Consider the following 25,670-nt stretch of genomic DNA (forward strand, 5'->3'; position numbering starts at 1 on the left):
TTTGTCAGTAACAACAATGAAGGAAAACTGAGAGGGGGGTGAATCAGTTTTTAGTGCATGAAACAAATTACACACAACTTCAAATCTGATTAACTACAGCAAGAACAAATATAAGAACAATAAAAGAAACACACATAACACCAATATTTTGATGTGGAAAACTCAGTTAAGGTAAAAACCACGGTGGGAACCTACCCACAATAAGATGATACTTTGTAGTAGTATGTAAAAATATTACAATTGAGAATGCACATGCATTCAGGCACACTGCCTAGAACTTGCTGCTCAAAATATAATGACCTGGAAAGATAAAACCCTCAGGGAAGGTTCACTATCTTACAACAACATTTGGACAACAATCCGGTTTACATGAACTAAAAGAATAGCATCTCCAAATGTCTGATGACAGTTTCGATTAAGCACATTTGTCTGCCCTGCAACACTCTTTGCTTAATACTTCTCACCGAAAGATGAATTCACTTGTTCGCACATAAAACACTCTGATAATGCAGACACAACACCTTTTCACAAAATACATGAATATAACACCCATTTATACAAATCATCAACCTTGACTACAAGGTTGGCTCGACCCTTAAGACCTAATTACAAAATTACATCACACGATACGCAAATCAACCACTAGACCAATAAAATGCCATTGGTGATATAGCATGGACCCAAATCAAATCCTCAAACATGCAACACCACCAGAAATCTCGCCAAGATCATCTGCAACATGCCACACCACCGAAAAATGTCGTATAACACAAAGAACATCACTGAACCCATAAGATCTTCAATAATGCACACAATGATCAATACGAACCAGCAAAACAAATAGGACATGATTAAGAAACACCAACAAGCATGTTAGAACCATCCACAATAGTTGCACCAGCACCACTTAATCAAATATTCATCGATCAACACGTTGATACTCAAGAACACTCAACAACAACAATTGGGACTAGAAAGATAACTTGCAAAGAACCAAATCACAAACCATCTGAATTGAAGATACACATGAACATGCCAAACACTATCCCACATCCGCAACTCAAGATATAATCATTTTGGATCACAACATATCAAATACTAGAACACTACAACACTGAACACTGAAAAACCAATCCTCACACAAGAATCCATAACTCGATTAAATCACCACATAACAGCATGAAACCAACACTGAATTAAGTATCTCTAGTTGATTCAACATATCAAACATATAAACCAACCAGATCAACTCTCTGCAATCACCGAAACACCAAAACACAAGAATATGTAGACATCAATGACAACAACATGTTGGCAATATAGCATTATAATAGACAATGAAAGATTGTTGACATTTCAATAAGGATATTGAAAAGGTTGTTGATGATTATGGATATAACTGATTAAAGATGTTTACTGTCTTGATATTATTATTTCGTCATTGATGTCAAGAAATTGATTTTCTAATTCAGTATGATGTTGCCATATCTTGAGAAGTATGATTTGAAGAATATAAAGATGTCGATAAAAGACACAAGAAAGATTATGATGAATAAGGGGATGAATAAGGTATTTAATGGGCAACTATTACCGAGTCAGACAATGATGAGATCATGATGTTTAGATTGTTTTAACATCATACATATGTTGTAAATTGTAAGGTTAATACTATACTATGTTACCAAGCAAAGAACCTAGTCAGTAAACCCTAAGGAACCTAGTCGGTAAACCCTAAGGTTATCGCTATCGGTTAATGAAGGCGGAATGTCTACAAAGTGAAGTTTAGTATTCACCGAGTTATAACCGAGTTGTAACCGAGCTATAATAGAATACATTAAATGGTTACATGCGTTATTTAATGAAGGAAGTTGATGAGCTAGAACTGATTAAATGATTGGTATGCTGTACATGAAGTTTGTTAAGAATCTAAGGCAATGGAAAGTCGGCATGAAGATCTACAGTTTAGATTGAACTGCAATACCCTGGCACAAGTTCCAAGAAATGTATGCAAGTTCCTAGGTGGGGTAAAACATTTTTAGATCGAAAGATGCATTGAACCTGGACAAGATCGAAGATCTGATGGCTATGATTGATCATGGGAAATGTGATCAAGGAGATTAAGCAGTTAGCTATTGTTTATAAATAGGAAACTATTGATAAACAATGTATGCGAGCAAGTGTATGCACAGAGATGCTACATAGTGATTACCGAGCATAGAAGCTTGAAGACCTGTTTGAATAACAGAGTATAAAAGCCCAGCAGATAGACAAGATTAGTTCTATGTCTAGATTGTATTGAACAAATAAGAATCCACTTTAGCATTTTAGATGTGAAGTTGCAGATAGAGTTTTATTACTGTTATTTTGTGAAAGTGACAGAAAATCTCTTAACCGAGTGGACTTAACAGTCTTATTTGTAAAACCCTCTAGCAAGGTGACATTATGATTGAGTGTTTGAAATCCTTTAACAAGGTCACTTCTAACAAGGTGAAGATCCTAACAGATCAGAGGGAAATCCCTTAACCGGGTCACATCTAGCAATGTGTTTTTAATCTTTAACAAGATTTGCTTTTAACCGAGCATACTCTAAAAGAGTATATTTCTTAGTGCATCCGAAATCCCACAGTGGTTTTTCCCTATTTGGGTTTCCACGTTAAATCTGGTGTTATGAGGTTTATGATGTTTATATGCTTTTGATTTTGCATGTTTAACATTTTTGGTTATATTACTGAAGTAGATGTTACCGAGGTTGAATCCGATGTTTTTATGGAAGATTAAGTTTGTATGATTCACAACCCCCCCCCCTCTCATCTTGTTGGCTATTGGATCTGTACTTACATTAAGTATCAGAACTATCACAACATATATTAACAGGAACAATATCCAAGAATCTCCCCCTTTAGCATTGATGGCAATATATGGATGTGAAAAACAATCAATGCAAAGAAATAAATCAACACCAACAAACTCCCCTTGAGATCATGTATACAAAGCTTCCAAGATAAGGTTGTTTTTCACAGGCTTCTCTCCCCCTTTGACAATAATGCCAAAGATCATACATATCATTATTCTCCACCCCTTTGAAAAAAATCACAAATATGAACATCACACGCTAAATACTCTCTCGAAGCAGTAGCACCCACTCATCAAACTAGATTAGAAGATAAGACTTTGAAGTCCACTGGATTGATGCATCTCAATGCATCTAGTTTTCATCAGGAGGGGCATAAACCCCTAACTTATCTCTCAGATATACAAATGTATTTGTAGGAAAAGGCTTAGTAAAGATATCTACAATCTGATCCTTTGTAGATACATATTCTAATTTGACTTCTTCCTCACTAACTTTCTCCCTCAATAAATGATACTTGTTTTATATATGTTTTATTTTAGAGTGCAGTACCAGATTCTTGGAAATATTAATAGCACTTGAATTATCACAATATATAACAGTAGGCTCATCATAAATAACTCTAATGTCCTTCAACATCTGCTTCATCCAAACTACCTAAGTACAATTGTAAGCACCAACAATGTATTCAACTTCTGCAGTAGATAGAGAAATAACATCTTGCTTCTTACTTGCCCACGAAACTAACTTCTTTCCCAAAAAGAATGCTCCATCGGTAGTGCTCTTTCGATCATCAACATCACCTACCCAATCAACATCAGTATAAGCACATAATATAAAATCATCATTATTCAGATACCACAAACCATAGTCAATTGTCCCCTTCAAGTATCTAAAAAATCCTCTTCATAGCAGTAACACGACTTTCTTTAGGATCATCTTGAAATCTTGCACAGAGACAAACAACATGCATAATATCTAGTCTAGTATGAGTCAAGTATAGCATTCCACCAACCATAGATCTATACAAGGTCTGATTACCTTTCAAAGCTTTATCATGCTTAGACAAATTGCATCTAGTCACCATAGGAGTCCCAACAGGTTTGGAGTCATCTAACCCAAACTTCTTCAACAATTCCTTCACATACTTAGATTGAGAAATGAATACACCTTTATCAATTTGTCTAATCTGCAATCCTTAGAAGAATTTCATCTCACCTATCATAGACATCTCAAACTCTTTTTGCATATCATCAGTAAATTTAATACTCAAGTCATCATCTCCTCCAAAACTAATGTCATCAACAAAAACTTCAACAATCAAAATGTTATCATTATCAACCTTAAAGTATAAATTACTATCAGCAGTACCTTTACAGAATCCCAACTTCATAAAATACCTATCCAATCTAACATACCAAGCTCTAGGAGCTTGTTTAAGTTCATACTGTGCTTTTTTCAATCTACATACCATGTCTCCTTCATCTCATAATGAAAAACCATTTGGTTTCTCAATGTAGACTTCCTCTTACAAATCATCATTCAAAAAGGTTGACTTCACATCCATCTGATATACCTTGAAACTATTATAAAAAGCACATGCAAGAACTAATCTAATAGCCTCAATTATAGCTACCAGAGCAAAAGTCTCCTTAGAATCAATTCCTTCCATCTGTGAATATCCCTTACATACCAATATTTCTTTGTTTCTAACCACTTCACCGACTTCATTCAATTTATTCTGAAACACCCATTTTGTACCAATCACATTCTTGTCTTTAGGTCTCAAAACTGTTTGTATTTGCATAAAGATTGCAATAATGATATGTTATGTTGTCATTGATGTCAATGGAACTAGTAATGATATTTATGATATTGCTGATATTATTGTTGTTATTGATATTGTCTTGTAACTGGTAGGAAGAGATTTGAGGAAGATGTTGTAAACCGGTATGTTAGTTTGTCAATTGAACCGGTAAACCGATGTATAAGGTTAAACCCTTTTCTATGCAATGTAACTGGTAAACCCTACTAGTTGTTTTTGTTAAACCCTAACCGATCAAGTTTGTTGGTTTAAGATCTAATGATGAGTGGTAATGATGGCGACACATGTGATCATTGTATGAGGATTAGTTCAGATTGTTTTTGGCATGTTTGTTCGTTTGTTTGATTGTCTAGGGAATGAGTAAAGTGGATTTCATCTAATACATAGCGAGTGATGAGCTACAAGTCCGATGAAGCGGTGATCATGGAGCGGTTGGAATTTTCTTGAAGAATGTGTATAGATTGCTATGTAAATCCAATAGTCACACTTGAACCGATTTGTTTGTAATCTCTATGAGAGAATTAGGTTTTTGTTGTGTTACCGACCTAATTGATTTGTATTTAAGGTCAATAAAGTTGTTTGTAAAGTTGTTGGCAAAGTTGCAATTAGTTGAGTGTGTGGTTGCCTAACTGGAGAGTGGATCTACAGTTTGAGTAAAGGCAGATTGAAGCTTAAAAGGATTTGATCAAGCAAATGTAGTGCTATTCAAACAGATCAAGAAAACCTGTTGTTTTCTAACAAATACAGCAGAAGTAAAATCCCCCAACCGAGTAAGCTCTAACAAGCTTGGTTACTTCTTAAATCCTCTAACAATGTGATCCATTGGTTTGGACTCTCAAATCCTCTACCGAGGTTACTCCTAACAGGGTATTTTCTTTTCATCAAGGCATTTTGTAAATCCCTTAACCGAGTGATTCCTAACAGGATCAGTTCTTAACAAGACTTATTGTAAAATATTTAACAAGCTTGGCTCCTAAGAGGGCGAACTTCAGAAGAGTTCAGATAGCTATCTTGTGAGTCTCATCTCACCGAGGTTTTTACCTATTTGGGTTTTCCATGTATACACATTTGTGTCAAGTGGTGAATGTTTTTTGGTTATAATCTTATTTGTTTGATTTAATTGACTACTTAATTATTCTGATAAGGCATGATAACTAGAAGCATTGAGAGATGAAGTATGTTGACATATGATTAAGCATTTTTGTGTTTACAAGATTGAAGTTGTTATAACAGTTAGCCGGTTGATATTGACTATTATTATGAGTATTGATCTTGATGGTGAAAGTTTACTTTGTGAGTTTGAATTTGAGATTTGGAAGTTTGTATCAGTTTTTCAGTTTACTGATTCACCCCCTCTCCCAATAATCTACTGGATACTTATTCTTTCATCATACCATCAATTGGTATCAGAGCATCTCATGTCCTCTTTAACCTAAAATCTTAACCGTTCAAGGAATTGATCTTGTAGATCATGATGAAGAAGGAAGGTCTGAAGTTCAACAAAGATAACTATAGGATATGGAGCGATAGAATGAAGATTTACATTAAGGGTCTGGGAAGTCAGTATTGGGATCATGTAGAAACTCTGTATGTTACACCTACTGGAACTCTGACTGATGATCATAAGAAAGAACATCAAAAAAATCATCAAGCATTGGAGGCTATTATTAGTTCCTTGTTTGATGTTGAATATGTAGATGTTCATGGTCTTGAAACTGCATATGAAGTATGGAAAAAAGTTGAAGAGATTTATAGCGGTGATGAACATGTTAAGATTGCTAAAGAGGAGAGCCGAAGAGGAAAGTTTGATGACATGAGAATGTCTGAAGGTGAGAATATCCAGTAGTATGGTCAAGGGATAAAAGAGATAGTTGGTGAAATAAAGAGTGCGGGAGAGAAAGTGGAAGATGCCACAATGATCAGTAAGGTACTGAGAACCATACTATCAGTCTATGCTATCCGAGTTGCAACTATTCAGGAGTTGAAGTCCATTGACAAAACTAAGGTAACTCTTGACTCTATCATTAGAAAACTTACTGCTTTTGAATTAAATGGCTATGATGGTAGTGTACATAAATCAAAATTTGCATTCAGAGCTTCTGTCTCTAACCCATCTATGAGAAAAAGTAGAGATACTTGTCATGGATATGAATCTAGATCCAGCAGAGATGTTGATGATGAAGACATCTTAGTGGAGCTCAAAGTATTGTTGGTAAAATGATTGCCTAGAGGTACTGGGAAATATAGATGTAAACTACCTTTAAAATGTTTTGCATGCAACAAGATTAGTCATATAGCAGCTAACTGTCCTAATGGTGAAAATGAATACAAGAGAGACAAATTCAAGAAGTATAAGTGCAAAGGCAAGAGAGATTGTCTTATAGCGGTTGACAATGGTATTATTGATGAAGAATCTGATGATGATGCTAGTGAAGATATTGTGTTTGTAGCTATTAAGGAAGAGATATCAGATCAAAAGGCACTAGTGTCTAGGATGGATAACTTTGATGATTGGATCATTAATAGTGGTTGTTCACATCACATGACCAATGATCGAAGAAAATTTCTTTCCTTGAAGGAATCTGATGCCAGTGTTGTTAGATTTGGCAATGACTCACCCTGTATGGTTAAAGGTAAGGGAGTTATTTCTCTTAATGGGAAGAGCAGTGATGACGATGTCTATTGGGTTGAAGGCCTAAAGCACAATCTTCAGAGTGTGGCACAACTTTATGATAGAGGATACCCACTTGAGTTTAGAAATGGTATGTGTAAAATATTTGACAACAAAGGTGAATTGATTGCAACTAGGAAACAAACCAGAGGTAATCTATTTCATCTTAATCCTAAAGTTAGCAACTATTTGATTGCAAAGATAGATGATAGTTGGCTTTGGCATAGGAGATTTTGTCATATAAACTTTGATAACATTGTTAAAGTGAGAAAGTCCAAGGCAGTAAGAGGTATGCCTCAGCTAGAAAAACTAGTTAATGCTCTTTGTAAAGAATGTCAGTTAGGAAAGATGACTTCTTCAACTTTCAAGAGCAAGTCCTTCTCAACATAATACTTGTTATATTTGGTTCATATAGATCTATGTGGACCAATAAGAACAATAAGCATTCAAGGTGATAGATATTTCATGATCTTCACTAATGATTGTTCAAGGATGATGTGGGTCACATTCTTGAAAGATAAGAATGAAGGTTTTGGTAAGTTCAAGGCATTCAGGGCAATAGCTGAAAAAGAGAGTGGCAAAAAGATAAAATGTCTGAGAATAGATCAAGGCGGTGAATTTACTTATGAGGAATTAACTAAGTACTGTGATGAGATTGGTATCAAGCAGCAACTTTCTGCACCAAGGACACCATAGCAGAATGGTATAGCAAAAAGGAACAACCAATCAGTGGTTGAAGCTGCTAGGGCAATATTGATACAAGGAAATGTAGAGAAAACATTTTGGAGAGAAGCTGTAAGTACAACTCTCTACACAATGAACTAAGTTCTGATGAAAGGAGGTAAGGACAAGACCCCTTATGAATAGTGGTATGGAAGATCACCTGATGTTAGCTATTTTAAGATATTTGGTAGCAAGTGTTTTACTAAAAGAAGTGATTATATTAGCAAGTTTGAAGCTAAGAGTGATGAGGGCATATTTCTTGGCTATTCCACCAAGAGTAAGGCCTATAAAATGCTTCAACAACCGGACACGGAGAATTGTTGAGAGTGTTGATGTTTGCATAGATGAATGTCCTGAAGTCTCTGAAGTAACCAGTTCAGAGAAAAAGGATGAAGATCCTTGCATTTTTCTTTTGAAACCTAAAACTGTTAAATTAGAAACCGGTAAGGCAAATTCTGATGCACTTGTTCAACCAGAACAAATAAATTTAGAAGAAGATGATAGTGAAGAAGCTAAACCTGAAGAGAATGATCATGTTATTCCTAGGTATGTGCGACCGAACCACAATCCTAAGCAGATTATTGGGGATAAGGATGTTGGAGTACTAACTAGAAGGAAAATAAGAGAGAACTCTTGCATGATCTCCACCATTGAACCTAGAAGTGCTAAGGAGGCATTTGGTGATGATTATTGGGTTAAAACTATGGAGGAGGAATTGAATCAAATTGAGAACAACAACACTTGGACCTTGGTACCCTGACCAGTAAACAAGAATGTTATAGGTACTAAATGGGTATTCAGAAGCAAGTTAAATGAAGATGGTGTTGTAGTTCGCAACAAGGCAAGATTACTTTGCAAGGTTTATGCTCAAGAAGAAGGTGAAGATTATGGCGAAACTTTTGCACCGGTAGCAAGGCTGGAAGGCGTCAGAACTTTAATTGCATTTGTAGCCCATAAGAAGTTCAAGGTATACCAAATGGATTTTAAGTCTACATTTTTGAATGGTATATTGGAAGAAGAGGTATACATAGAGCAGCTAGATGGTTATGCATTGACAAATGAGAAAGACATGGTATGCAGATTGCATAAAGCTTTGTATGGATTAAAGCAGGCACCGAGAGCATGGTATGAATGGATTCATACACATATGATGAAGATAGGCTTTGCAAGAACCAATGATGATAGTAATACTTATCTCAAGTCTGAAGGAGATGAAATAATGGTCAGTGAAGTATTTGTTGATGATATTATTTTTGGAGGTAATGATGTCATGAGCAACGGTTTTGTAGATGAAATGGAGAATGAGTTTGAAATGCCTTTAGTAGGGGAAATAAAAAAACTCATAGGCTTGCAGATATAACAAATGAAGAATGGTATTTTTATTACTCAATCTAAGTATGTGAAAGAGGTTTTGAAGACTTTTGGCATGAGTGACTGTAAACTAGCTAGAAAACCAATGGTTACAGGTTGTAAGTTATCCAAGGAAGATGAATCTAAGTATGTTGATGAAAAGGAATATAGGTCAATGCTTGGCAAATTACACTATGTTGTTCATAACAGACCAGATATTGCCCATGCGGTTGGTATAGTTGCAAGATTTCAGAAGAATCCGAAGGGGACACACCTGATTGCAACCAAGAGAAATTTTAGGTATCTGAAAGGTACTGTTGACTATGGATTATGGTATCCATATGGAGGAAACTTTGATTTGAAGGCATACACAGATGCTAATTGGGCATGAAATGTTGATGACTGAAAAAGTACTACTGATGGAGCATTCTTTCTAGGAGGAAGGCTAGTTTCATGGAGTAGTAAGAAGCAGAGTTGTACTTCACAATCTACTACTGAAGCTAAGTATGTTGCAACTTATATGAATTGCACATAGGCTGTTTGGATAAGGCACATTTTGGAAGGTTTTAAGATGAAGATCTTAGAACCTATAAAGATTTTATGTGATAATAAAAGTGCCATAAATATTTCTAAGAATCCTATTTTGTACACTTGCGCCAAGCACATTGAATTAAAGTATTACTTTTTGAGGGAAAAAGTTCAAAGTAAAGATGTTATCTTAGAGCATGTTTCTACCAAGGAGCAGCTTGCAGATATCTTTACCAAACCTCTACCTAAGACCACTTTTGTGTATCTTAGAAGTCAGTTGGGGGTTGTACCTGTTCATGAAGTTAGTTGAGCATGATGTTTGATTGCATCAGTCCTTGAATCACTTGCAAAATGTTACATGGATTGATGAAGAAGTGGATGTATTCCACAGGGGGAGCATCAAGTTGCAGTATGTTGTTGATGCACAGTGAAATTTTGATATTACATGATTTTCTTTCAATTTGGTATTGTTGTCAAAGGGGGGGAAGAATTATGAGATTAGGAGAAGAATTATGTGACTGGCAAAGGGAAACCAATGACAAGCTGAAGATGGACAGAGCATGGTGAATACTTGGTAATGTAAACCAGGATTCCTATTCACCAATCACCAATCACAACAGCAATTAGAGGCATTGATATTTGTATTGCCATCAATGCCAAAGGGGGAAATTTTTTCCATTTGCATAAAGATTGCATTAATGATATGTTATCTTTTCATTGATGTCAATTGAACCGGTAATGGTATTTACGATATTGTTGATATTGTTGGTGTTATTGATATTGTTTTGTAACCGGTAGGAAGAGCTTTGAGGAAGATGTTGTAAGCCGGTATGTTAGTTTGTCAATTGAACTAGTAAACCGATGTATAAGGTTAAACCCTTTTATATACAATGTAAATGGTAAACCCTACCAGTTGTTTTTGTTAAACCCTAACCGATCAAGTTTGTTGGTTTAAGATCTAATGATGAGTGATAATGATGGTGACACGTGTGATCATTGTATGAGGATTAGTTCAGATTGTTTTTGACGTGTTTGTTCATTTGTTTGATTGTCTAGGGAATGAGCAAAGTGGATTGCATCTAATGCATAGCACGTGATGAGTTACAAGTCCGATGAAGCAGTGATCATGGAGTGGTTGGAATGTTTTAGAAGAATATGTATAGATTTTTATGTAAATCCAACGGTCACACTTAAATCGATTTGTTTATAATCTCTATGAGAGAATTAGGTTTTTGTTGTGTTATCAACCTAATTGATTTGTATTTAAGGTCAATAAAGTTGTTTGTAAAGTTGTTGGCAAAATGTTGGCTGAAATTAGTTGAGTGTGTAGTTGCTTAACCGGGGAATGGATCTGCAGTTTGAGTAAAGGAAGATTGAATCTTAAAAGGATCTAATCAAGCAAATGTAGTGCTATTCAGATAGATCAAGAAAACCTGTTGTTTTCTAACAATTGCAGCATAAGTAAAATCTCCTAACCGGGTAAGCTCTAACAAGCTTGGTTACTTCTTAAATCCTCTAACAAGGTGATCCATTAGTTTGGATTCTCAAATCCTCTACCGAGGTTACTCCTAACAAGGTATTTGCTTTTCATCAAGGCATTTTGTAAATCCCTTAACCGAGTGATTCCTAACAGGATTAGTTCTTAACAAGACTTATTGTAAGAGATTTAAAAGGCTTGGCTCCTAACAGGGTGAACTTCAGAAGAGTTCAAATAGATATCTTGTGAGTCTAATCTCACCATGGTTTTTACCTATTTGGGGTTTCCACGTAAAAACATTTGTGTCAAGTGGTGAATGTTTTGTGATTACGATCTCATTTGTTGATTTGATTGACTACCTAACTATTATGACAAGGCATGATAACTGGAAGCATTGAGAGATGAAGTATGTTGATATATGATTAAGCATTTTTGTGTTTACAAGATTGGAGTTGTTTACTGTTAAGTTGTTATAACAATTAACTGGTTGATGTTGAGTATTCTTATGAGTATTGATCTTGATGGTGAAATTTTACTTTGTGAGTTTGAATTTGAGATTGGGAAGTTTGTATCAATTTTTCAATTTACTAATTCACCCCACCCCCCCTCTCAGTAATCTATCGGATACTTATTCTTTTATCATACCATCAGGAACAAGTTCCCATGTATTGTTCTTCTCAATCTGATTCAACTCTTCTTCCATAGCTTTTATCCAATTCTCATCTTTACAATCTTTGACAACATCTTTAGGTTCAATCTTGAAAATCAAACATATCTCTTCATCAACAATCATTCTCCTAGTTATCACACCTTTATTTTTATCACCAATAATCTGATTTTCTAAATGATTTAATATTACATACCTCAGAGTCTTCTGATTACTCTCATTCTCAAGTTCTTGAACTTCTTCACTGGCAGCAACAATATCTGGATTAACTGTCTCTACCAGATCATTCTACTTTAGGATCTCAGTATGCACTTGCTTTAAATAACATCATGATCATCAAACTCAAATCTGCATGCTTCGGTCTGCTTCCCATGACGTTCATCAACTTTCACATTTGCACTTTCCATTATCTTTCGCAACCTCTTATTATAACATCGGTAGGCCTTTCTCTTAGTAGAATAACCCAAGAAGATTCCTTCATCACATCTTACATCAAACTTTCCTATATCCTCATCTCTTTTGATATAACGTTTGCTTCCAAAAATTCTGAAATATCTAACTGTAAGAAAATGACCAAACCAGAACTCATAAGGAGTCTTACCAGAATCACCTTTTCTATGCACCTAGTTGAATGTGTATACAACAATGCTAATGACTTCTCTCCAAAAGGTCTACGAAACATTCCCTTCAATCAGTATAGTCCTAGCAGCATCCAAAATAGTTTTGTTCTTCATTTCAACAACTCCATTTTGTTGAGAGGTTCTAGGAGCAGATAATTGTCTTCTAATTCCATGCTTTTCACAAAATGAACCAAACTCACTGAATGTGAATTCTCCTCCTCTGTCAGATCTCAGACATTTCAGCTTTAATCATGTCTCTGTCTACACCTTAGCTTTGAATATCTTCAATTTCTCCAGTGATTCTAATTTATCCCTTAGAAAAGTAACCCACATCATTCTAGAATAGTCAACAATCAACAACATAAAATACATGTCACCATGCATGCTTCTACCTCTTGTAGGACCACACAAATCAGTATACACAAGATCTAATAATCTATTAGATGTATACAACTTACTCTTTAATAAAATTCATGTTTGCTTTCCAAACTGATATTCTTTACATACCGGATTAGAAGGTTTTACAATATTAGGAAAGTCTCTAACAACTTGAGTAGAACTTATCTTAATCATGCAATCAAAATTAAGATGACACATCTTTCTATGCCACAAACAAATTTCATCTATTTGAGCAATCAAACAACTTTTCTCACCAGCATTCAAATGAAAGATATTACCTTTAGTCTTAGTTCCTGATGCAATCTCTATACAAGAGGCATTTAGAATCTTGCATTTACCATTCTTGAATTGCAAATCATATCCCTTATCAACCATCTATCCAACACTTAAAAGATTATGCTTCAAACCTTCAACGTATAAGACATCGTCAGTATTATGCTTACCATTAAGAAAATAGCACCTCTACCACGAATTACACAAGCTTTATCATCTCCAAATCTTACTATACCACCATCATACCTCTCCATATTCACAAATTTACTTTTATCACCTATCATATGAAGTGAACAAGCGTTGTCAATAACCCATTCATCTTTCTCTTCAATCTTAGCAGCCAAAGCTTTCTACTCAACAATGCAGCTTGTAGAATTCACTAGTAGCATATTATCTTCCTTGATAGCAATAAAATATAAATTCGTCTTCAGAATTCTCATTCTTAGACTCTTCATCTATCACACCTTCATCAACAACATAATAAAATTTCTTCTGATATGTGTACTTCTGGTTAGGCTTATAGGGTTTATCATACTTATCATGCTTCTCATATCTGTCAAGCTTATCAAATTTATCATGCCTATCATACATTGACATCCTTTAAGGACACCTAGAAGAAAAATGTCCTATCTTGTTGCAAGAGAAACATTTCAAAGGTAACTATCCATCATACTTACCAACTCCCTTAGGCAATCTCCGAGCAATAAATGCTTCAATCTCATCCAACTCTCTTTCATGTTCTCCATCTCTCTCATTTCACTTTCATATTTGGAAACCCTACATGAACTTTCTCTCGGATCATACTTCTTCTTCCTGGATACAGAGGCTTTAAATGCAGTCTTAGATTTACCATGTGATTCTCCAAATTCACTCAACTCAAATGCAACAAGCTTACCAACCAACATGTCTCTTGTCACTATGGCCATGGTCTAGATCTCATCAATAGCAACAACTTTAGATTTTTAAGCAGGAGGCAAGGATCTCAGCACTTTAGCAACAATCTCATCTTCTTCAAGAGTTCCATAGGCACATCTAATGTTCATTGCAAGTTCATTCACTTTAGCCATAAAGGATTTTATTTTTTCATCTTCTCCCATCTTCAACATCTCATACTTTCCTTTCAAACTCTATAGTTTAGCAACTTTGACACGTTTATCTCCTTCATATAAGGTCTCAAAATTTTCTGAGATCTCATGTGCAGTCTACAGTCCCATCACATTAGTCATCTTTGAATCGATCAGGGCACTCAACAATGCTTCTTTAGCTCTTATGTTATGTTCAAAATCCTTGATCTCATTTGTAGTAACAGGACCATTCTGAGGAACATTGTAGGTATTATTTGTAATCTTCCAATAGTCATCTCCAAGACACTTCAAATGAAACTCCATCCAGTCTTTCCATACAATGTAGTTGCTTCCATCAAATCTTGGACTCTCTTTCTTGAAAACATAGGTTGCCATCTCGGATCTCCTTAAATGTTCAAGCTTCTTCTGGAGGATCTAGCTCTGATACCAATTGTTGACAACAATAATGAAGGAAAACTGAGAGGGGGGGTGAATCAGTTTTCACTGAATTAAACAAATTACCCACAACTTCAAATCTGATTAACTGCAGCAAGAAAAAAGATAAGCATAGTAACAACAACACACATAACACCAAGAGTTTGATATGGAAAACCTGGTTCAGGAAAAAACCACGGCGGGAACCTACCCATAATAAGATGATACTCTATAGTAGTATGTGAAAATATTACAATGTGGAATGCACATGCATTCAAGCACACTGTCTAGAACTCACTTCTCAAAATATAATGACTTGGAAGGCTACAACCCTCAAGGAAGGTTCACTAGCTTACAATAACATTCAAACAACAATCCAGTTTACATGAACTAAAATAATAGCATCTCCAAATGCTTGATGATAGTTTGGGTTAAGCGCATTTGTTTGCCTTGCAACACTCTCTGCTGAACACTTCACATTGAAAGATGAATTCTCTTGTTCGCACATACACCACTCTCTAATAATGCATACACAACACTTTTTCACAAATTACATGAATATAACACCCATTTATACAAATCATCAACCTTGACTATAAGGTTGACTCGACCCTTAAGAACTAATTACAAAATTACATTATACGATACATAAATCAATTACCAGACCAATACAATGCAATTGCTAACATAGAATGGACCCAAATCAAATCCTTGAACATGCAACACCACTAGAAATCTCGCCAAGATCATTTGTAACATGCTCAACCATCGAAAATGTCGCATAACATGAAGAACATCACCCGACCCATAAGATCCTCAATAATGTGCACAATGATCAATGTAGGCCAACAAAACAAATAGGACATGATTAGAAAACACCAACAAGAATGTTAGAACCATTCGCAATAGTTGCACCAACACCACTTAATCAAATCTTCATCGATGAACACATTGATACTCAAGAACACTCAACAACAACAATTGGGACTAGAAAGATAACTTGCAGAGCACCAAATCACAAACCATCTGACTTTAAGATACACATGAACATGCCAAACACTCTCCCAAATATGCAACTCAAGATATAATCATTACGGAGCACAATTGATCAAATACCAATACACTGCAACACTGAACACTTTAAAACCAATCCTCATACTAGAATCCATAACTCGATTAAATCACCACATAGCACCATGAAACCAACACTGAATTAAGTATCTCTAGTTGATTCACCATATCAAACAGATAAACCAATCAAATCAACCATGCAATCATGGGAACACCAAAACATAGGAATATGTTGACATCTATGACAACAACATATCCTAGCAGCAACAATATCCAAAAATTTCATGATATATACATTATTTATCATAAGAGCATACTGACCCTAGAGTTAGTAGAACCCTTGTGTGTTTTGTGGTCATTATCCTTTGATTTGTTCTTTCTTGGGGGAATTTCATTGTGATAATGTGCTTGTCTTGTGGATGCATGTATGTTATCTTAAAGAACTTTCTCCCTATAAGGCGTATGCAATCACTTTAATGTGGGGCCATACACTTCACTCAATGTTTCACTTTATGCACACACTATCACATATCTCAATACTCAAGTTACTTTGAAAACTAGGCCTTTGCTTTGTAATTTTGGTATTTTTTCTTTTCATGACTCATAGTAAGTGATCCTTACTAGGCTAGCAATCATGACTCTCTTTCTTTTATGATGTCCCTTTTATCTTGATATTGAAGTAGTAAGATATTAAAGCCCTCTACGGTCTTGGTGTATCTTGCATCTTTGATGACTTGATGAAATATTTTTCAATGAAAACCTTTGTACTTTACCAAGAGTATGCTTAGTCTCATACTCCCACTAAAGTGGGGGCTAAATGTAGCATCCTAAATTGTACTCCCTTATAATTTTGTTCTCATTTGGGCCCTCACCTTTGTGTTTGTGTCCTAAGGCCTTATCGGAGCCCTGATTCTACTCACACCATGGAATATGTTCATCTTTTTGAGCATGCATACTTTGTACCCCCATTTATTGGTCCTTGATTGGTCAGCACCACGATGCTAGTGCTTTAATACTCCCAATTAGGGCCCATTTTGGGGCCCCTTAAAAATAACATCATTTGGGCGGGAACCTGGATCTTGTGTCAGCTCATATTGGAAAATTAAGTTATTTTTCAACAAGCATGTATAAAAGGAGGTCTACCCCTCATTTTGACATTCACAAATACTTCTGATCAATCACTCAAGCATTCAAATTCAAATGAGCCAACAATCAATCTTCTTTCAAGTATTGGAGCAGAATTAAAGTCAAGATTCAAGCAATGGAGTTGACATTCATGTTCTATGTTTATGAAGACTTCATAAAACCCTAATTCCTTGTGGAGATAAACAAAACTCCATTAAAAGGTATATCATTACCATTTCAAATATTATTCAATATTTCCCTCAAAAGGAAATCATTTTCATTACAACAATTTAGTTACATTTCATTTCTATTTCATGGTTAATTCCGAAACCGGGGTTTGACCTAAGGCAAACCCCTATTCCTAATCATTTTACCTTCTCTATTGTGCAAAGGAACAGGTATGGAGCTACAATTTTTAGGATCGATATTATTGATAGAGATGAATAGCTTCCCCTTTGGATGTCGAAAAGTGCAAAGGACCAAAGCGACGGGCATTGCAGTCCTGAGATTTCAAGAGCTCCTTCAAGAAACAGATCCAAACACTATTATATTAATTAGATCCAAGTTCATGACTCCATCTAACGACTGTAGCTCACTGTTTATGTATTTTTAGTTTAACTTAAATACATTTACCTTAAATTTCATATTTTCACAATTCAACTTAAAAGAGGATAAACAACCAAAGCCCCCAGGTGAATCTAATAAGAATTCTCATCCATATCCTTGCTGATTTGAGGATAGATCTATTAGGTTCACCCCTTGTTTAATGTAATGGTCCCTAAGCAAAAGTATTAGTGGTCTTCTCCCTTCTTTTGGTGGATACCCTAATAATATTTTCACCATTACACAATCTTTCCCTCAAAAGAAAAGTATTTCATTAAAGTCTTTCATTTACATTTATCAATTTAATTTCATGGTTAATTACAAAACCAAGGTTTGACCTAAGGCTAACCCCTATCCCGACATATTTCCCTTTCTCTGTGTGTGCAAGAATAGGTACAAAGCTATACTTAGGAGAATCAACATAGTTCACATTGACAAACAAGTTTATCTTTCGACGGTGGAAAATTCGAAGGACCATGGCAAATTGATACTTCTTGGTCTTGGAAAATCAAGTCGAACTTTTGAGAACAAATTCTAGGTAGTTTATTTTTCCTAGATCTAGGTCAGTGGCTCCGTGGACATCTATAGCTTACTGTTTCTATTAGAATACTTCAATCATCACCTAACTTTCACTAATCATCAACAATCAAATTAATTCAATTTTAGAAAGAGAGAGGCCCTACCCAAAGAACCTAAATCTGATAAGAATCCTAGTCTTTTAAGGCTAGGTCTATTAGATTTCTTCTCCTTCCAAATGTGTTGGTTAATTAGGTCATTTAGTGGTTTTATTATCGTAATTTAATCCTAACCCTAATTTCCAATCAACATAGTATTTTCCTAATAAACTAAGATATTGATCACCCCAATTATCTAAAAATGGTATATTTCATTTTTCTTTGAAATACCATTATTGTAACACCATTTCAGAAAAGGGGAAAATGTAGACACATCAAATCACGTCATAACTCATCATTTTTTTATAATTTATTATTTTATTTCATTAATTCCCATTTCAACCTAAATTTAGTTAAACAATACTATATTATTTAATTAATCAAATCCTATATTGATTAATTTCTCTTTCTAGCTTAAATCGTTAAAATTCCCCTTCTTCCATCGTCTAACTTTAGATAAATATAAGCATTTGTCTATCCAGACCTACTCCCTTTCCATTTAAAAATTAATAAATAAAAATAGTTATTTAATATGCACTTTTGATTACTTGTTCAATCAAATCCATTGGCCACCCTAACCATTTGGACACGACTACTAATGAGTAATCTAGACTTTATTTGCTCAAACTCCTATATAGGTAAACATGGCATAACACTTGGGTACTTAGAGTACTTGGAGGCATGGGAGATATTCACATAAATCCAGAAATCTTTTTTGAAGATATCTCAAAGTTCTCCTTTGATCCCCACAATCCACCTTTTTAAAGTCCATCTCTCACCATTAATTTTTTTAATCAATCTTGGCCTTGCACCCTCACCAACCAACTGATCCACTTGTCCTGTCCTCATTCTCTAAAGACTCTCATACAATTTGATCCTTTGATCTTTCCATCAAGTCCTATCCCTCCATCCTCTAGGCCAAAAATCTATATATTGAGATCCATTTGATCACCACTCACAAATATAATGCTACCCTTCCATTGTGAGCACTAACATATCTACATATCTAACTTAAAATCCTTGTCCTCACCAACTTACTTTATCTTGTTCTTTTTTGTTCACATTTTCTTGTACACAATAGTTGCATGACTCTTGACATGAATCGGTTGGGCAAATAGACAATTGGTATTTCCTTGTATACGTCTATATATGATAGTTTGTGTGAATGTGTTGAGTTTATTAGGTCACTTAGTTGTTAGACATTGAAGGCATGTTGACATTTTTGGTGTGTGATAATTAGAGTCATTGTAGATGAAGGGTATGCTATAAATTGTGATTGTGTAAAATTTTGTCAGGTACCTTGTATTAAATCATGTTGATTCTAAATTATGATTGTGAATGTATTTTGGTGGCACGTTTTATCCCATAAGATCTTCCCAATAATTTTTTATCTTATAAAATCTTGTAATAAATACTGTTTCATTTACTTATACACATATTGTTAAACAGATTTTGCATTTCTTATTGATCGTTAACTAAATACATAGCCTTAATTTTTCATCATCCCATTCTACTAGTCATCTATATTAGGGATTAAAATCTCCAACAATAATGTGAGTCTACTATCTAGCTAGTAAGACAATTAATTGATGTTTGAATTTCATACCTTTATTAGAAATACAAAATAAGAGAATTACAACTTGATTAAACAAATTCATGATCCAAGCTAATCTCCTTTAGCTTGGTCCAATAGATAAGAATAGTCTTAATCTTTTGAGCCATGTGACTTATTAGAAATACCCAAACATTATCTTAATTGAGATGTCCTCGAGTGCTAACTTAAAGTAGCACGTGCATTGTTGAAAAGTACAATCAGTAGTTCATTGGGTGATCCAGTATGAAATGAAGTGGTGATCCAGTATGAAACAAGAGTTGCAAGCAGCGAAGTTCCTGCCGGGAGTGGCATGAAGGAGGTGTGATTTGTTTTAATTGTTGTTGAGAAAGTCGGTGGAAACGAAATTGTATGAAGATCTAATAGTTCTTTATTTTGATTTAATTAAAGTTAAATTTCAGATAATTATAAATGCAACTATCAGGATCATTGCGTACGAAAGCACAAATGAACAATTTCATTTTAAAAATGTACGACGGAAAGGTCGAGATTTTTGCTATGGCTCCTTATAATAGATCTGAGTATTATAGAGAGAGCCTGAGTGAGCTAGCAGAAGCGGTGGCAGAAAGAATCGATTCTTGCTATGATAGTGGATTCACCTTCATGAGGGATCTGAAGCTTATTATAGCTCAGATTGCAGCAAAAGACTGGACTGATACTGACAGCAAGCGAGTGGCTGTGACGGTTGATATCCTGAGGAGAAATCTTACGTCTACGGTCCACATGGGATGTCTTTCTGTGATAGATACAAATGAAGAATTAAGGGTTTTGGATAATTTCAACACACAGGAAGGAGTTCTTGATTTTCCTGTTGATGTTGGGGATTCTTCATGGAACATAAAAGATTCAGGACTGTATCTCACACCGTGTACAGAATCAGAACCTCGAGAAGGCATAACCAAGTTCAAAATTGGATAAGTTCAAACACCACAGATTTCTAGGATGATGATGAGGTGCAAAGGTTGCAGCTAGATGCTAATGTAGCTCTTGGCAAAGTAAAGCAAGGACTATCAGTTTGTGGATGCAAATGTTCTGTTAATGCAAATGTTATGTTTGCTTCTGGAGATGTGTGATGGAGAAAGGGCATGGTGACCGTCATTCTTGCATGGGGAGTCATTTGTGTACAGAAAACTACAGTTATTGTGCTAGAGAAGGAGACAACTTAAGCTTATGCGGGGATTTAGCAGGACATGAAGGAAATCACAATTGCAAAAGGAAAAATCATACATGTGGCCAGAGTTGTTACTTATATGAGACATCTTCAAATTGTAATGAGAGATGTTCTCTATGGCCAGGGCACCCTGGCCAGCACAAGTGCAATTCCCCTCAACATATGTGCAACAGAAAATGCTCTCTTCCAACCTGCATTAATCCTTGTGTTGTGGAGATTGAATCGAACCATAAAGCGCATCAGTGCAATGAGAAATATTGTCCAACCAAATGCACGATAAATGGGTGTAGCAGGACGTGGAGTTAAAGATCATTTCCATGATCTGGATCAAAATGCAAAGCATTTGTATGGAAATGAGCATGCCTGCACCCATGAATGCAAGATGTCGGGAATATGTGAAATCTTCACTGAGCTTGTCAAACAAACTCGGGTTTTTCATGGCCAGAGGGGATCGTTTGAGTATGAACTTGTGTCGGAGCAAAAAGGCCTGCGCAAATGCTGTTGTATTCCCATTCCTCCCTACGAAAGAAATCATCAAAGTCCTCATGTTCACACAAAAAAAAGAAAATTATGTGCACTATTGCGGCACCAGATGCCAATCTTGTGGTTACTTCTGTCAGCTCCCAATAGATCACTCAGGCTTGCATGATACAGTGCATGACAATATGAAAAATGTAAGATTCATTTCAGAGGGCGAAGATATTGATATTCAAGACCACAAGTATAAATGGGGAGAAACAGGGGAAGCAGAAATGTGTAACATGTATTGCAAGAAACAGGGGCGAGGACATATCCATTTGGTTACTTGTCCGGGCTCCGGCAGGTGTACCGGCAACCTCTATGATGGTTCGAGGCATGAAACTGTGAAATATGGACCTGATGTGGATGTTCCCAAAGATGAGATGACTCATGGGACTTACTGGCAATATGTCAGATTTGTTGACCGTTGCACAGAAGAAGAAAGGGAAGAGTTTGACCGATGTAATCACTATTGTAAATCTGAGGGGCATTAAACAGAGTCGGGTACTTTTGATAAATCATATTGCACTGAAAATCTCTGGTATCCACCTATCAAGAGCACTGGACAGAATTTGAGCTCTGCAGGTTATTTAATGGATGGTGGCCATCATTTTTGTTGTGATCATTCTACGAATGTACCTCACCATGTCATATTTATCATTGACAGATCAAGTTCAATGGGTGATCGAGACATTAGTCCCACTCTGGCAATGTTTAATAACCATAGTTGTAGGCTTGGATGCGTATATGAGGCGATTCTGAGATTTATACAAGTCCGCCTCAGAACAATTTCTGATGATTCTGTATCTGTGGTTCTATTTGATGCTACCGCCAAGGTAGGTGTAGAGATGGAGGATATGCAAGAAGGTGTTGTCAATCGCCTTCTTTAGTATTTCCCTGGTAGAGGAACTAACTATTCATCAGCATTAGATTCTGCAGAGACACTATTAATTAAAGGAACCCGACATCATTCAGTGAACGTTTAAAAACCAGTAGTTATCTTCCTGAGCGTTGGGGGAAACTATCGTGGAAGGGACCCCTATGTTGTGTGGAGCAAATGAAAAGAGCAGATCCCAGAATGATACTTAATACAATTATGTTTGGAAGGGATCCGACAATGAACATCCTGATTGAAATGGCAAAACAAGGAGGCGGAAACTTTGAGCAAACATTAGATGAGATTCAGTTGGCTCGTAGTTTTGAGAATCTGGCCGAAAGTCTGAAACCCCAAGTCGCAGCGTTGATGTAAGAAGAATCCCCTGCCTTCTCTGCTTTTCAAATTTTATTTTAGATACTATCTACTGCGCTTTGTAATCACCTGCTAATTTTTTGTGTGATTTGTATGTTTTAAAGTCTGATGTTCTGATAAACCTTACTATTTATAAAGAAATTGCTATTATCTTATGCCATTATTTTACGTGTATAGATGTTTTTTTTTCATCTGTGGCTAAATTCATGAATGATTTGGCGGCCCTTCAAAGTATTGTTTTAATATTTTTTAGTCTTATCATTTTCATCTAATTAATCAGAATTTTTTAATTGTGAAGTTTTAGGCAGTCTGAAGAAATATAGAAGAATAATTTTTAGAGTAGAGCAGGGAAAACCTTTTTAAAGGAGAGGACATCTTACATTTTACATTTTTCATTTTTCTTTTTTCTTTTTGAGATACAGAAATCGTTACTATTTTGATGAAGAAGCTCCATTTTCCCGGGAATTAAATGCATCCATGTAATAATCTTGCTGCCTTTATATGATTCCAGATTAACCTCAACTCCAATCCAATACACCTTCTGAAATGACTCATCAAACTTATATATTACAATCTTTGATCTATCTTTTTCATAGAGAGACATAGATCTGGTACCTTCATCTACAGCCAACAAATCAAATCCCCTTCTGAACGTATGAATAGGACGACCCATTCCAATCATTTCGAATAGAGAGTGTATGTATTAATAAAAGAACTAAAAACTAAATTGTTTCTTTTATCTAACAGGCTACTATAAGATGGAAAGTATCATTAAAAGAGGGTCAACATCAACAAAATCGTTATATAAAACGAGTCCCAAAAGAATACTAAGAGAGACACAAACATATTTGTCATATGTAGCAGGCATGCATGGAAAAGGTAGTGATAATTTTTCACAGTAAAATTTAACAACAGACTGAGGATTTCAAAAACTTGAACAATAGTAGCTTCTAAAGGAAGAGCTTGAGCAACTTCGAAATATGTAATGATAGTATGAGTTCCATCTAAGCGAAAGTTGCGACTCTGAAACGACTTACCCTTAAGGGCCTGACCCAAAACTAAATCTAAGTTTAACCATTCTCATATACTAGATTGACAATGCCCTCAATCTACACAGCTACTATATATAAATTTTTTCTCTGGGGAGTCGAATTTTGACAATTTTTGTTTGGAATGGGATAAAGCAAACATACATGAAGCTCTCCTTGCGCTTCCTGCAAGCTTTTGCCCCTTATTTTCCTATAGATGAACCACACAAATTTGCATGTGTGCATAAGGTCTTTGGCACGAGCAATGCCAGGAAAATACTTCAGGTTCTTGAACAGTTTTTGGATGAATTTTCTCTGTTATGTTTATTGCTTCGGTTCAAATCATAGAACCAAGATTTAATTTAGGAATTTATACATTTGATCAAAATTTAGGATAGAGTTTTAATTAGGGAAGGTAATGTAACTAATTCTATCAGTTGCCATATAGTGCAATTTGCAATTTTGGGTGCAAATTTAGTTGTCCTATTTTCAGAGGTGTTACCTAACTTACACTGTAATGATCGGTATACATAGATAATACAACTAATTTGGGATTTTGTGGTTGCAAATGCAGTTGTCCTATTTTAGAAGAATTGCTTAACTTACAGTGTAACGACCAGTCTGTTGTTTCATAAGAAAAGGGAAAAGAAAGTCTTTAAGTTGGGTAGGCCAAGTAGAAACAGAATGCTCTGTGTATGGTTCTGGCTCTTAACCAGAAATAGATATCTATAGTGGCCCTCTATTGTTGTGGAGGGCGGGGCTTGATAGAATTAAAGTAAATGTTAAAGATATGACAAATAGCTACCACTCAAGAAATACACTTATTTCTAATCATCTAAAGCTGATATATTGAAAGGTTTGATGTATAAGAACAGTCGTTACACAATGGAGAAAGACTAAACCCCAAAAAATTATCATCACAAAGAAAGTCACAAAAACACCAGACTAGAAACTAGAATTTTACCATAGGAAGGAGGTTCTTGAAAGGGGTGTAAATCTCTTCGCCATTAAAAAAATCAATTCTGCAAGTGGAGGCTTGGGTGAGAGATACAAAGTAATTTGTCTGTTGCACTTTATCCTTCATCAACCAAGAAATTCCCCTGCAAATCAAATCCAAAAATTTTAGTTATCATGGTGAAAGAATCATCACCATAACAAAATAAAAGCAAAACCCATATTTGATAGAGCAAAAGGGTGAAAATCCTTACTCTCTGTTGGCAATAATACCCGCGGTAAGAGTGGAACCATTGTTTCTCCGCCTACATAATAGTAGAAATGAACGAAAAATGTGGAAACATAGATCATGATGTGGAATGTTTTGCAAAATGCCTCACTGAAATGTGGTCTCATGGCATCGTATGGAGGTTTGAAATAAGATATGGGCATTCAGCAAAGAATATCAAATAATTTTGCCAGAATCCATAATTACAAAATCTCTTCTTGAGCTCCCTGTATGTACACAAAATGTATTTCTTTGTAAATGCCACGTACCACCTGCAACTTTCTGCAATAAAGCCTTGATCAGTGTGTAGTTGTTCTTCCTGACAATCCGTCCTTGCCAGAGATCCCGGGAGGCATGAGTTCTCTCTAGTTGGGAATCGAGTAGGCCTCTGTAAGCTGCTTGCAACCCCAATAGGTAGGTGCCAAAAAAATTGGGCATCAATATTTGTGGTAAAATATATGCAGGTTTCACAGGTGCATATAAGATGAAGGAGAAATATTGAAGAAAAGGTGA

General features: G+C 35.5%; 1 long non-coding RNA gene across 2 annotated transcripts; it reads right to left on the minus strand.

Moving 5' to 3' along the window:
* Window positions 1-204: 204 nt before the first annotated feature.
* Window positions 205-25,670, minus strand: LOC131856168 (uncharacterized). 2 transcript variants are annotated; one of them, XR_009358315.1, is made up of 3 exons: window positions 25,144-25,670; window positions 24,900-25,035; window positions 205-732 (listed from the first exon to the last, which is right to left on the minus strand). It is a non-coding gene; the product is annotated as an uncharacterized LOC131856168 (long non-coding RNA). The 2 variants fall into 2 exon arrangements; XR_009358316.1 differs by lacking the exon at window positions 205-732 and adding an exon at window positions 3,245-3,654.

This window comes from Cryptomeria japonica, chromosome 6 (genome assembly GCF_030272615.1).
Source record: "Cryptomeria japonica chromosome 6, Sugi_1.0, whole genome shotgun sequence".
Taxonomy (NCBI): domain Eukaryota; kingdom Viridiplantae; phylum Streptophyta; class Pinopsida; order Cupressales; family Cupressaceae; genus Cryptomeria; species Cryptomeria japonica.